The 13,772-nt window shown below is 35.1% G+C and overlaps 1 long non-coding RNA gene across 1 annotated transcript; it reads right to left on the bottom strand.

The window, feature by feature from the left end:
• Positions 1–2,118: 2,118 nt before the first annotated feature.
• Positions 2,119–6,590, bottom strand: LOC142164674 (uncharacterized). The gene is made up of 2 exons (XR_012695553.1): positions 5,702–6,590; positions 2,119–2,592 (listed from the first exon to the last, which is right to left on the bottom strand). It is a non-coding gene; the product is annotated as an uncharacterized LOC142164674 (long non-coding RNA).
• Between the last annotated feature and the right edge of the window lie 7,182 nt (positions 6,591–13,772).

Here is a 13,772-nt window from a genome sequence, read left to right as displayed (position 1 = left end):
GTTTCCGAACAAAGAGGGGCAGCTGTGAGCACGTGATTTTTGCTTCACACGACAATCGCTCCAAAAAGAAATAAAAAAATATATAATTGGCCCCGCTGTACAATTTCGGATTTCTGTACGGCACCTTGTGGATTTATTTGTGACTTTGGCCCATTCTTATTTATTTACTTTATTAAAATAAAATTCAAAAAAAATATATGTGTCCTGCGTAATTCAAACCGTAATTCGGTCGTTAAATAGAAAATCGTGAATAGGCATTTTCGTCCGTGATTTTATTTGGTTTGACTTTACCGGTTTTGAAATATTTTAGTATGTGTGCAAATAATTGTATTTGAGTGTGTATTTAATTTTAATTTGATTTTTTGGCTTAGCTTTGTTTTAAAATAAATAAAAAAAGAAGAAAAAAAAATAATAAAAAAAAAATAATAAAAAGACCCCTTCCGGACTTGGGCCAATTTTGTTAAAATTGGCCCAAACAAACAGCCCAAGACCCAGGCCTGCCCGGCCCAGGTCACCTGATGCCCAGGACGTCCAAACGACGTCGTTTGAGTCGTGCCTGATCTGGGCCGTTGATCTCAGAGTGATCAACGGCCAAGATCAATCCCCATAACCCATCAACAAACCCGACCCGTTTACACCCGGACCAAACCCAAACCCTCAACACTTGAAACGACACCGTTTCACCTAAGACCATCAGATCCAAACCGTAGATCTAGATTGATCTAACGGTTGAGATCAACCCACCCACTAACTATATAAGCCCAAATCCTTACCCTACCCCCCTATCCAATACCCCGGCCTCGTCGTCTTCACCCAAACCCATCCCCTTCAAACCCTAGCCGCCCCTGCACACTTTCACCAGAAACCCGGCGGCCTTGAACGCCGGTGACCTCCACCTGAACACCCTAGAACCCCCTTGCCATCCTAAACATGGATCTGTTAACCATGCAGTTCGAATCATCCCCTAGGTCCTCGAATCTTCATTTGAAGATTCGAGTTAAAACTCGGTTTACACCAACCAACCCCAGCTTCACACCAGACACTCCCCAGACCCCCCTCGTGACCAAACCATACTTGGTTTGGTCCGAATCTGACCAGGGAAGCCTGAATCCCGGATCTGAATTTTGGAAATTTTTATATTTCTTCGTCACTGGTTTATACCGGTTCAACCGAAGAGGTTAAGGTCTAATGGACTTTAATCAAAGTGTTTCTCATCTGAGAAACACTTCGATTAAAATCCATTCAGCCTTAAGGAAGGTCTGTCCAAATCCGAGTCAAGGTTTTGATTTTTCAAAGATTTGAGGTGAGTCTTGTTTTCTTTTCCTTATTTTTTTTAGTCCGTGTGATTGGTCTTTAAAAGTTTGTTCATATTTGTTTTAAACTTCTGTTTGTCCACTTTGCCTGAACTTCTGTTTGTTTGAATGAGTCTTTCTATTTGCCCTGATAATGTGTATGTTAAGTGGTGTGCAATTAGCTGATTCTCTACATTGAACTGATCAAATGGCTTCCCGAGCACCATTTTGTTTATCCAGTACAATTCAAATCATATGTCGATACTGTTTAAATGTCTGATTTTTTGGCTCCGATTGTGTATGTTAATGATAATATAGTCGAGTCGACATATGTCGTCAATTAGTTTCAGCTATCCGAACAAAGTTAAATCAATTTGCTTCTGATGAACATTTGCTTGAAACAATTAAGAACCAAGTCCAGTTACTTATAGCTGTTAATATGATTTCAGAAACCTAAGGCTTGGTCTGTTAATTGAAATCTGAGTTGATGGCATGTGCACTTGTGCACAGCATGTGCATTGTGCACAGCCTGTTTCCTTCATAAAAGGGGCTTTTAATTTTAAAATGTGTTGACAGCATATGTTGTCAGATAGATTCTACTGCCCATACCTTGCTTTAAGTTTAAAAAAGTATTAAACCCTTTAAAAGCTAAATCTGCCAGGGAATGTTGATGGAGGTTAATACTTAAATAACTAATGGGAATCTGAAATGAAAATGCACATGGGAGGGGCATGGTGATATTCTGAAAACAGGCTGTTAAAAGGTTGAGTTTGAGGCTTATAAAAAGGGGGATAGGAGACCATCTGGGAGGACACACACAGGGATATAGAGAGGGACAGAATTAGGAGATAGAAATAGACAGAATTAGAGGGGAGAGGAGATCAGAAAATAAAGGAAAGGGGAACACACTGTGAGGAGTGTTGAAAGAGAAAGCTTGAAAGACATACAAAGAGATACAGAAATTATACAATCTACAATCAGAAATTGTTTCTTCCTATTTGTTATTTGGGTTTTCAGTTGTTTAACTCGTTGAAATCAATTCTGATTGTTTGAAGTTCCAGCTGTGTCTATTTAGTCAAGTGTTTTCCATTGGTTCACTATTGGTTTGGTCTGCTTGGAGTTATTGATTCTATTCCACTGGGTTGTGCTCTCGTTTGGCTATTTCTTTCTATTGGCCATAGTTGCATTTCTGCACTTGAGCCCTTTCTGCTGTTCGTTTTGTTTTGCTGCTGCCCTGTCCTGCTGCTATTGCTAGTCCTGTTTCTTTTGCTGCTGATTTCAACATCTTCTTCTTTTTCTCCTTTGCACATTCAGCATTTTCAGGTACACATTTCAAGCCCATATTGATGTAATTGAAACAGTTTGAAAGCATGAAATGAAAAAGGTTGAAGAAGTTCAAGCATTTGCTGTAATATTCATAGTACATTAACGGGCTTGTGAAAATTGATTAGTTTATAATCCAGCAGTTTGAAAGTATGTATTGATATCTGACTGAGTTTGCCCTGTTGTATTTTAACTCTGTAGTTGTTTGTGGGCATGTATATTTCGACCTTATACAATATTGTTCTGGTTTCACTAGTTTTGTTTAGTTAAGACTAGTCCACATAAGCTTAGTTGAGTTCAATTCAAGAAATATTCGGATTAGGTATTGCATTTCATCAATCTCATATGTAGTTTTTTTTGTTCGACTGAAACATCCTCGCGAGGCATGACGTTTTTTACTTTATAAGTAGTTAATCAGAAACTGACAAAAATCCGGATTAGACAAAAACCTTAATTGAATCAGCATGTACCTTTTCTTCTAGTTTTAGAGACAAATGCGTTAGAAATGTAGCTATTTTAGGATATCCTTTTCTAAATAGAGATGAGCCTCGCCAAATAAAGATGCAAAATTGCGGGGCTCTCAATAAATAATCATGATAATTATTTAGAATTCAAGATAGGCCATTTAATAAATTTCATGGCCTTATACAAAGATAATAACGCGTTAGACTCTGTAGGCGCGGCTTAATTAAATCACATTCTTAAATTCGGGTGCACATTGATGTGACCCAAATCCGAATCTCAACAAAGTCCAAATGTGTCGACGATCACGGGTGCATTGATTGTGACGTGGTTCGAGATGCGTTTTCACGACGTTGCAATTCTATAAAAATAAGTGATAATAATAAAAGCGGTTCTAAACTTAATAAAAGCACGTAAGTCATAATATGTATTTAAATCAGATATTTAGCCATTATAACAATTTAAGCGACCGTGCTAGAACCACGGGATTCGAGGGTGCCTAACACCTTCCCTCGGGTCAACAGAATTCCTTACTTAGAATTTCTGGTTCGCAGACTTCATTTGGAAAAGTCGAAAATCTCCTCGATTTGGGATTCAAGATAAACCGGTGACTTGGGACACCAAAAGCCAAACCTTTCCCAAGTGGCGACTCTGAACTAAATAAATAATCCCATTTTCGAATATTGTCACTTAAATTGGAAAAACTCCACCCGCGCATCTAACCCTTCGGGGCGGGGCGCGCAAAAAGGAGGTGTGACAATAGGTACTGAGGCAGTTGTTCTCGAAGTGGTTGTCCTCGAGATGGCTGCTCCCGAGGTGGTTGCTCCCGAAGTGGTTGCCATCGAAGCGACCAATCCTATAATCGGTTTGGTTCGATTTTTTCTGATTAAAACCAAAACCAAATCAAATTTGATCGGTTTTTAAAATTCAAAACCAAAACCAAATCAAACAAAAAAGTATCGATTTGGTTTGATTTTCAGTTTCGTTCAATTTTTCGGGTTTTTATGAACACCCCTAGGTCTGAGTATGGAAAAGCGATAGGAAAACAAAGATGCAGAGTTAATAACTTAGGATATGCAGCACTTGGAATACTCCTGCGTACTTAATTAAAGATTTCAGATTCGAGCCTTGATAGTAACATCACATTTAATAAGAAAGCGATTTACCCACTAAAAACGAGATTTTCCTGCACGAATTTGCTAGTCGATCATTAAAGCAAACACCTAATAAAAAACCAAAAAAATTTAAAATACGCAAAAGAGTTATACTATTAATTCGTATTTAGTTCTCTACTGAACATTTTATTTTTATTTTTATTTTGTTGTGTATTATATTAGACCACATAACATCTACATTTTATATAATTTCCTTTATAATTTTGAGGGGAAAAAATTTACGACTTAAATATGTGATCTTCTAATTATACATCGGCAACTTTTATCATTGTACGTAGACTCTCCTTGTGTAAGGAATTAAAGAATCGTGGAAACCATTGAAATTGTTTGGCATGTCATTTCATGTGGATAAGTTAATAAGTTAACAAATAAATACACACACGTAAAAATATTACCCAAATTGTTCATTCTTAATGAATGGAATAGATTAGCGACTGGTCAGAATATATATGTGTGTGTAACGTATTGATAGCAATGCCATTAGGGATGTCATTGGTTCGTTTTTAAACAAAACCAAACCAAAATAATTATATCGGTTTGAAAATTGGTTAAGTTTTCTCTGGTTTTTCGGTTTTGTTACACAAATATTATTTTAATCTCATTTTGATAAAGTTTTGACAAATAAATATATGTTTAGTAAAAATTTTAAAAAACTGACAAACATATGATCTATTAAAATATTTTTATGGTAAAATTTTCTTAATAATACATGATAGTTATTTTTCTAGTCGTCTAATAATAATTTTTCGTTGATGTACGTGTTTACCCGTAAAACGGTACAGTTGAATTTGTAACGTGACTTATAGACACGTGAATTATTTTGATTCAAGAATATAAAATAGCTAAGAACAGAAATAAATTAATTAAATAAATATGAAAAAGTACAAGCCTGAAAGCGTAGGTTCTCCGGTGGCAATAATAAAAGAAATATGAAGAACAAAAGGAGAGAAAGTTGTAAAGTAGAATAAGAGCAAACAAAAGAATTATTTGATTAATGATCCAGAGTTAGTACGTTATGGACACTCTCAAGATTTTGGAGCATTATCCAGGCAGCATATTTGTTGACAATCATACAGCCATAGAAGACTCCAATATAAGTTAAAAGAAAGAATTGAACCCTAGGCATAAACAAAGGACTGAATTGTTAGAAGATTGTATCATGGATATCCCATAACACCCCGGAAACGCTAAGGTAATAACTGATACCATGAGCCATAGATCGGAGGATAGTTTAAGCCTACATAAAGGCTGATCAGAAGGAAAAGGAAACTAAAGAAATTACATCACCCAAGTAAATCAAGAGTCTGATTATTGGACCTAGAAGAATTATAGAAGTTGTGCTTGAAAACATTACAGAATCACTCTTAATATCAGATGTTCAAGAGAAATAACACAACTACCATAATCTATAATGGCTCTACAAGGAAGCCCAATAGAAGAAATACCAACCTCATAAGAAGACAGTACGAAGCTCCTACCGGATTATGTATGTACCGGAGGTGCGAGATTTTGGCTTTTGTGTACAGATCATTTTTTCGTGTCCTACACTTAATACAAATTCTCCTATTTATAGCTCAAATTCTCTTATTTAATGTGTGTTTTGACTTTTCGGTTTGACCCGATTTTTTGGTTCAGTTCGTAATTAACACCCCTAAATATCATCATGTAAAATTTGTTGGACGATTTTTCACAAAAAAAAAAAAAATTACACATAGAATCATCAAGTAAAAGATGCTAATTAGTTTGAAATTCTTTATCCTTTTTATTTTTGTTTAATTCACCAGAATCCGCTGCAGTAGTACGTTCTCTCTACTTCCCAGGTCTTTTTTCAAAACAATATTTTTCAAGTTTTTCTTTTCTTTTGCATAAAGGAAAAGTCCAATATGTGGTAGTGGATATGTTAACAGCCTAACTATGATGACAATGAAATTTGTGAAGGGAGGGGGGGGCCGGGGAGTTGTGGGGGGTTGTAGTGTCAACACTTCAATAATACTGCCGACCAAGTGGTGAATATTGCACGACGGTCCCTAGCTATCAAAATTAAAATTAAATTAGTTCAGCTGTCAAAATTAAATCGATCTGTTTTTGATAGCTTATTTGCCTGAAAATAAAAACAAATTCGTGTTTACGCTCCATAGGGGTGTACAAAGGAAACCGATAAACTGCACCAACTCGATAATTCGAGTCAAACCGAGAAAAAAAAAACCCGATTATGAGTTAGTTTTATTTAGTTTGGTGTTGGAAAAAAAAAACCCCGACTATAATTGGTTTGGTTTTAACTAAAGAAAGTCAAACCGAAACCAAACTAACCCGACATTACATATATAGAAATTTTAGATATATTTAAAATATAAATATACTTATTGTGATGTAATTTATAAATATTTCTTAAAAGATTTCATAATTTTATTTTTTGAGGTATTATTTCAAGGTTGGACTTAGAACTTTTAAATGTTCCAATAAGTTTTATAGCCATTAACATTAGTAAATTAAATAGTGCTGACAAAAACCCAAACCAAAATCAAATTAATACTAATGCTAACAAAAGAAATTTAATTCAATAATACAAACGGGAATGTATTGAATATCTATTTCTTGTTTTGCAATAATTTAGATAAAATGCATAACCTATTTTTATTTTTTCTTTAGCGTTTAGTCATGTATTTAATACTCCCTCATTAGTCTACTTATTTTAGCATGACTTAGTACTCTTAGATTATGTTTATTTTTATTATGACTTTTTAATTAGCAATATTTATATTACATAATTTTATTGTTGAATACTTTAGGATAATGCCATGACATATCTCATATTTTGTATTATTTTCTTGGAAAATACTTTATATAGTTGTATCCTACTAGGACTAAAGAAATATTTTGAGCATAATTTATATGTTTTGTTCTACGAAGATTTTATCGGAAAAAACCCGAATAACGAGAAAACCCGAGAGTGAAAAACCCGAGTTTTATTGGTTTAATTTGGTCTTTAAATTTAATAATCCGACACAATTGGTTTGATTTGGTAATTATAAAATCCGAATCAACCCGACCTATGTACACCCCTGCCGCTCCAGGTAAAAGAAACAAGACAGAGGAGAAGAATAATAGAGAAACGAAACTCATAATTTCTGTGATGTACCCGTGGAAAAGAATGTAGTAATATATTTTTATGTCAAAAAGGAAAAGGTCTTTGGTTAGTTGGTCATACATGATATTTTGTGTTATATTCCTCGTTTTTCTAAGTTTAATTTCTACCCCCACCCCACCCCTCACCCTTCTTCTTTTTTTTCTTTTAAAAAAATGTTATTCGTATTTTCAATCCATGTAAAACCATAACCCTTCGATGAGAAAATACTATTAAGAAAAGAAGGTAAGAGAAAAACGGAGAAGATAAATCAAAATTTGAATGTTATATAATCAATGATAATGAATACAACAACAACAATCCATTATAATCTTATTTAGTGAAGTGTGAGAAGGATAGTGTGTACGCAGACTTTATTCCTACCTGAGGTAGAGAGGCTGTTTTCAAATAGACCCTCGACATTCTTCCCTCCAAAAACTTTCCACCTTGCTCTTGGGGAAACTCAAACTCACAACCTGTTGATTAAAAATGAAGCTTGTTTACCATCAGAGTAATCTGGAGTGATAATGAATATGAATAGCTTTTTCAAGCAACCAACCATTCTAAAATGGTCAATTAAATAATTTTCCTTGCCACGATGTTCCTTCCACCTACCCTTTGCCTTTGCCTAACTTTTCCCTATTCGCTCTAACGTAAATTGTGATGAATTTCTAATCCACAGAATTGAGGTTTTGCTATTAGCCGTCCCCAAACAGGTCAGCTAAGACTCACTCCAAGCAGTCAACAATTGTCTGCTTCGAAATATTTGGCTCTCACATGTGAATTAATAAAAGTGTTGTCGGTTTTACATCTTGCACTATCCTTTAGACTTCATTGTGATAGACCATATGGGTCAATATTAGGTAGCTCTTTACCTAACTTGTTTTTAATTTTGTTGCTCTACTTTTTCTTTTTACGCATAAAAAATTTATTTTTGTACATAAGAAATCTTCTTTTTATTTGTAACAAGAAAATTACCCAACTATTTTTATTGCATTCAAATAATCACCAGCCGAATTTCTTAATATTTTCCATGGTAAAAGCTGACTTAACAGTCCACGAAGACATTTTATATTTTTGGATCACATAAAATAATTAACACCCAAGCAAAACATAGAAACTCACCGATAAATCCAACCCGCCCTGCTAAAGGTAAACCCATCCGAAATAAACTTTTATTCCTAAACGCTGTCTCTTCCAAAAATTCTTGGACCCAATATTATCTTATATAATTCTTATCTTCTTCGTTTAAACCATCAGACTTTGTAACACATCCTAATAAAACCAGTTACTGTTTTTTCTTTACGTTTTCGTTTGTTTCATCTTATATTATAGTTCATTTATTGTAATCCCATCCTATTTTTTTTTAAAGAAATTTTATGTCACTCCTTTTATATAGAAGAATCCATGTTGTTCTCCCTCGTACCCATTATTATTATTATTATTATTATTATTATTATTATTATTATTATTATGTTAAAGAGAATAAGAGACACAATGATGGAATCAAAACAATAATGAGAGAATCAAATGAGTCAAGAAAACTTGATAGTCTTACTTTCTGAAAGACATTGATTAGACTATGGTGTACCAGATAGCTAAATAACTGCTCTTATTAAATAAATATTTTCGATGCTGATAGGTTTAATTTTGGACTAGAGAAATCATAATAAGTTCATCTGCCTGAGAGAATAAGAGCAGTATATAAAATAATAATGGGTCTAAGTGTTTTTGAAAGAGAGATGCCTTTAGGAGTAAACGTTTATTTCGGGCGTGTTTACCTTTAATGATCAGGTTGGGTTTATTTTTGTTTTGGTGATAATTATTTTATGGGGCAAAAATTATAAAAAATCCATGTGAACTGCCAAGTCAATTTTTTTCATAGGAAATATTAAAAAAGCATCAGTGTATAATAGGGATAGTTGAGTGACTTTCTTGTTATAAACGAAATAAAAGTGATTTTGCTCCATAATTCTCAATAGTTGAGTGATTACCTAGTAATGGACTCTTCACACATAAAAGATCTAAAAAATTTTTTTTTTTAATTTTAAAATTGTAAAAGAGCATGATATATTATATCACTCATAAAGTTCAGAATATATATAAAGAAAGAAAAGAATAGAGTTAGGGAATTTTAATTTTCAAAATGGAGAGTATCACATAAATTCAATAGAATATCTAGACATTTCAATCTTTCTTCTCCTTTTAAAGCCTATTTGAAGAGAATTTAGTACTTGAATGGGTAGTTTTATGCTTAAGAATTGACATAATACATAATTATTTCTTTGGCTTTGTTTTATTGTACCAGTTGCACCATCATACTTTGCGGAGGTCCTACAATCCCTTATATTTGTTTGAAGTGGTTGCAGAGGTCCAACAATCCTTTATATTTGTTTGAAGTGGTATAAGTTCCACCTTTCGACACTAATGCCAGTCTTAGAAGAGGTAGTGTAATGCAGTACCAATCATCTTTTGGCACATAATTTTTCTTTTTAAATACTATTTATTTTTGTTTTTAGTTTTTATAATTGTTTTTTTATTAATTTTTTTTATTTTTCCATTCTTGTTCACTTTTTTTTCTTTTTTCCCGACTAATATCCCATCTTTCACCTATAAAAATGAGAAATCCAGAGATTTAAAAGAAAATATCTGTAACGACCCGACCGATCGTTTTGAGCATTTGCACTTCGCTTGTCAGTTCTCGGGCATGACTAGCCTCGTGTGATGTATTATGACTTATGTAAATCGTCGGTTTTGGTTTTTAGGATAATCAGAATAGATTTGGAAGAACATTTCTCAATTTGAAGCTTTAAATTTAAAAGGTTCGACCAAGTTTTGACTATTTAGTATTCAATCTCGGATTTGAATTTTTATAATTTGGTTAGCTCCGTTGGATGATTTTGGACTTAGGAGCGCGTCCGGATTGTGATTTGGAGGTCCGTAGTAGAATTTGGCTTAAAATAGCGAAATTAGAAAATTTGAAAAGTTTGACCCGGAGTGGACTTTTTGATATCGGGGTCAGATTCCGATTCTAGAAGTTAGAGCAGGTCCGTAATGTCAAATGTGACTTATGTGCAAAATTTGAGGTCAATAGGACGTGATTTGATAGGTTTCGACATCAGTTGTGGAAGTTAAAGTTTCAAAGTTCATTGATTTTAAATTGAGGTATGATTCATGTTTTTAGTATTGTTTGATGTAATTTGAGGCCTCCACTAAGTACGTGATATATTTTGAGACTTGTTGGTATGTTCGGGCGGGGTCTCGAGGGGCTCAGGTGAGTTTCAGGATGGTTTTGACCATTTCTAAGCCATTTCTAGTTGCTGGTTTTTGGCTTCAGGGGTATACAGTGCGAAAGCATAGATCTGGCCACGTTAGCATAGAGAAAATTTGAAAATAAAAGAGTTGTGCTATGCGATTGCATAAGTCTTCCCGCGATCGCATAGAGTAAAATCTCTGCTGCACTGACCTAATTTTGGAAGCTTATATCTCACAATCTATAAGAAATTTGAAGATAATCCAAAAATAAAAGTTGTTGCACTTGATGTCTACTTTTCAGAAAGCTAAATCAATTATAATTTGGAGTTTTGTACAAAATGTTATGGCCATTATACTAGAGGCTGTCCGGAAGAGTTGGAGAAGGTTGTTGGAAAAATTTGTTCTACGCGATTGCTAGGGAATGGCCGCGATCGCATAGGGTAAAAGAAGGGCTGGAAAATTTTGTGCTTTGCTATCGCATTAGTTTGTCCGTGATAGCATAGGGTAAATGCCTGGGCAGATTATGAAGTACTCTATTTCGAGGGTTTCAGCCATTTTTGGATATTTGGAGCTATGGAGCTCAGATTGAGGCGATTTTTGAATGGATTTTCAGAGGATTGATTGGGGTAAGTGTTCTTCACTCAAATTTGGTTAAATCTCATGATTATATCTTGATTCTTATCATTTAATTTGGGAATTTGGGGTAAAAATTGAGAAAAATGGAAGAAAATTTGGAGAGTTAATTTTGGGGATTTGGATTGCCATTTGATTTCGGATTTTGGTGAATTTGATATGGGTAGACTCGTGAGAGATTGTGTTTTCTAGTTTTGTAATTTTTATAGGCTTTCGAGACGTGGGCTCGGGAGCCAGATTTGAGCTAATTTTGGGATTTTTGAGTTAATTTGATTATTTTCGCTTGAGCTTTGTTCTTTTAGCATATATTGATGATAATATAATGATTTTGGTAAGATTTGGCGCATTTGGAGGCCGAGTCGAGAGGCAAGGGCATCGCGGGCTAGAGGTTGGACCAGTTTGAGTAAGTAATGATTGTAAATATTCTCCCGAGGGTATGAAACCCTGGATTTTACATCGTTTCACTACTTTGAGGTAACACACACGCTAGATAACGAGTGCGGGGGCGTGCACCATTGTGGATTGTGACTTGGTCTGTCCTGTACGACTATTAAGTCGCGTATTTAATTGAAAACTATTTGATACTATTGTGTTTTGGAAAGTATTATTATGTTTTGAGTTGAATGCCATATTGGACCTCATGCAACTGTTTGGACCCTTAGGGACTTTTTACTACTATTCCTCACTGTTTTGACTTAATATTTGTACTCAGTCATGCTGTGTTTTACTGATTTCATAACTCAGCCTTATTTACCCAGTTTTGATGCTATAAATGATATTTTGGTCTGAACGCCCTATTTTACTGATAGTCCGAGTGGCTTGTGAGGTTGATGGTTGAGAGAGGCCAAGGGCCTGATTGTGAGGTTGATGACTGAGAGAGGCCGATGGCCTGATTGTGAGATTTATGACTGAGAGAGGCCGATGGCCTGGTTGTGAGGATTATATATTTATGGATCGGGCCGCAAGCCGCAACGATATATATATATATATATATATATATATATATATATATATATATATATATATATATATATATGGATCGGGCTGCACATCGAAGCGATATATGGATCAGGTTGTACGCCGCAACAATATATTGGATCAGGCTGCACGCCGCAGCGATATATCGCTTGGGTTGTAAGAGCCCCTCCGGAGCCTGCACACCCCTAGTGAGCGCAGTCGACTATATATATTTATGGATCGGGCTGCACGCCACAACGGTTATTATAAGGTACCTATTGAGTGAGAGCATTGATTGATGAGAGTTGAGTCTCGAGTGACTGAGAGGCTTGCTCGAGGGGCTATAGACATACATGTACATGAGTGATGCTTTGCCTGAGTGATGTTTTGCCCGAGGGGCTTGTTTTTATGAAATTACTATTTTCACTCCTCTTTATACTGAGCCTCTGTTGAAAATGTTGAACAAATATTTTTAAACAACTTTCATTGAAACTGGAGTTTTTACGAGATGTTCAGAATTTAATCACTGATTTGACTTCGTTATTTTCACTGAGATTTTTATGTTATGAGATGTATATGATTTATGTTTGCCCGAGGGGCTGTATACGAACTATGTTTTGCCCGAGGGGCCGGTTATGATTTTCATCACTTTTACTATAAACTGTATTGAACGTCTATTGAAACTGTTGGAAAGCATCTTCAAATATTTTTTACCAAAAGCTGGATTTTAAATGAGATGATTGACTCGTATTCTGCTTCGAAAACTTGTTGTGCTTATTGAGTTTATCATGATGTGGATTTATCATTTCCTACTACTCAGTCCTTATTTACTTTTATTACTTACTGAGTTGGCGTACTCACATTACTCCCTGCACCTTGTGTGTAGATTCAGGTATTTCTGAGCTCGGAGGCAGGTTCATCGGAGTTAGCAAGGTAGTTGTTTGGTGATTGCAACCCTACTTTTCTCCCTTCTTATTCTCCCTTAGTGTATTCTGTGATTTTTTCGACCTTATTGGTCTTGAGGTTGTCAAACAGTTGTAGTAGATGCTCATGACTTGTGACACCCCGATGTCGGGCTTGTGTTATGTTTCTGCACTAGTTATTTAGACTCATATTATGAGATTTCTTGTTAATTAATGGCTTAAAACTGATTTTTATAGAATAATAGTTTTATTTCGGAATTGTATCGGCTGCCCTAGTTTCACGATAGGTGCCATCATGACCGAGTCAGTTTTAGGGTCGTGACAAGTTGGTATCAGAGCCTAGGTTACATAGGTCTCACGAATCATGAGCAGGTTTAGTAGAGTCTCGCGGATCGGTACAAAGATGTCTGTACTTATCTTCTAAAGGCTGCAGAACCTTTAGGAAATCCTACATTTTTGAATTCTCATCGTGGGACATTGATTTAGCTTGAAATATAACCCTTGAAATTCTTTCCACACGTTCGTATGCGCGCATGAGCACTCGGTATCAGCTGTGCATCGACAGCTTGTGATTCCCTGATCAAGGGGCGATATGTGACTTTTGTGTGTTGATATTAGGCCAGTCTGG

This window comes from Nicotiana tabacum, chromosome 10 (genome assembly GCF_000715075.1).
Source record: "Nicotiana tabacum cultivar K326 chromosome 10, ASM71507v2, whole genome shotgun sequence".
Classification (NCBI taxonomy): Eukaryota; Viridiplantae; Streptophyta; class Magnoliopsida; order Solanales; family Solanaceae; genus Nicotiana; species Nicotiana tabacum.
This window is presented reverse-complemented; position numbering and strand designations above follow the sequence as displayed.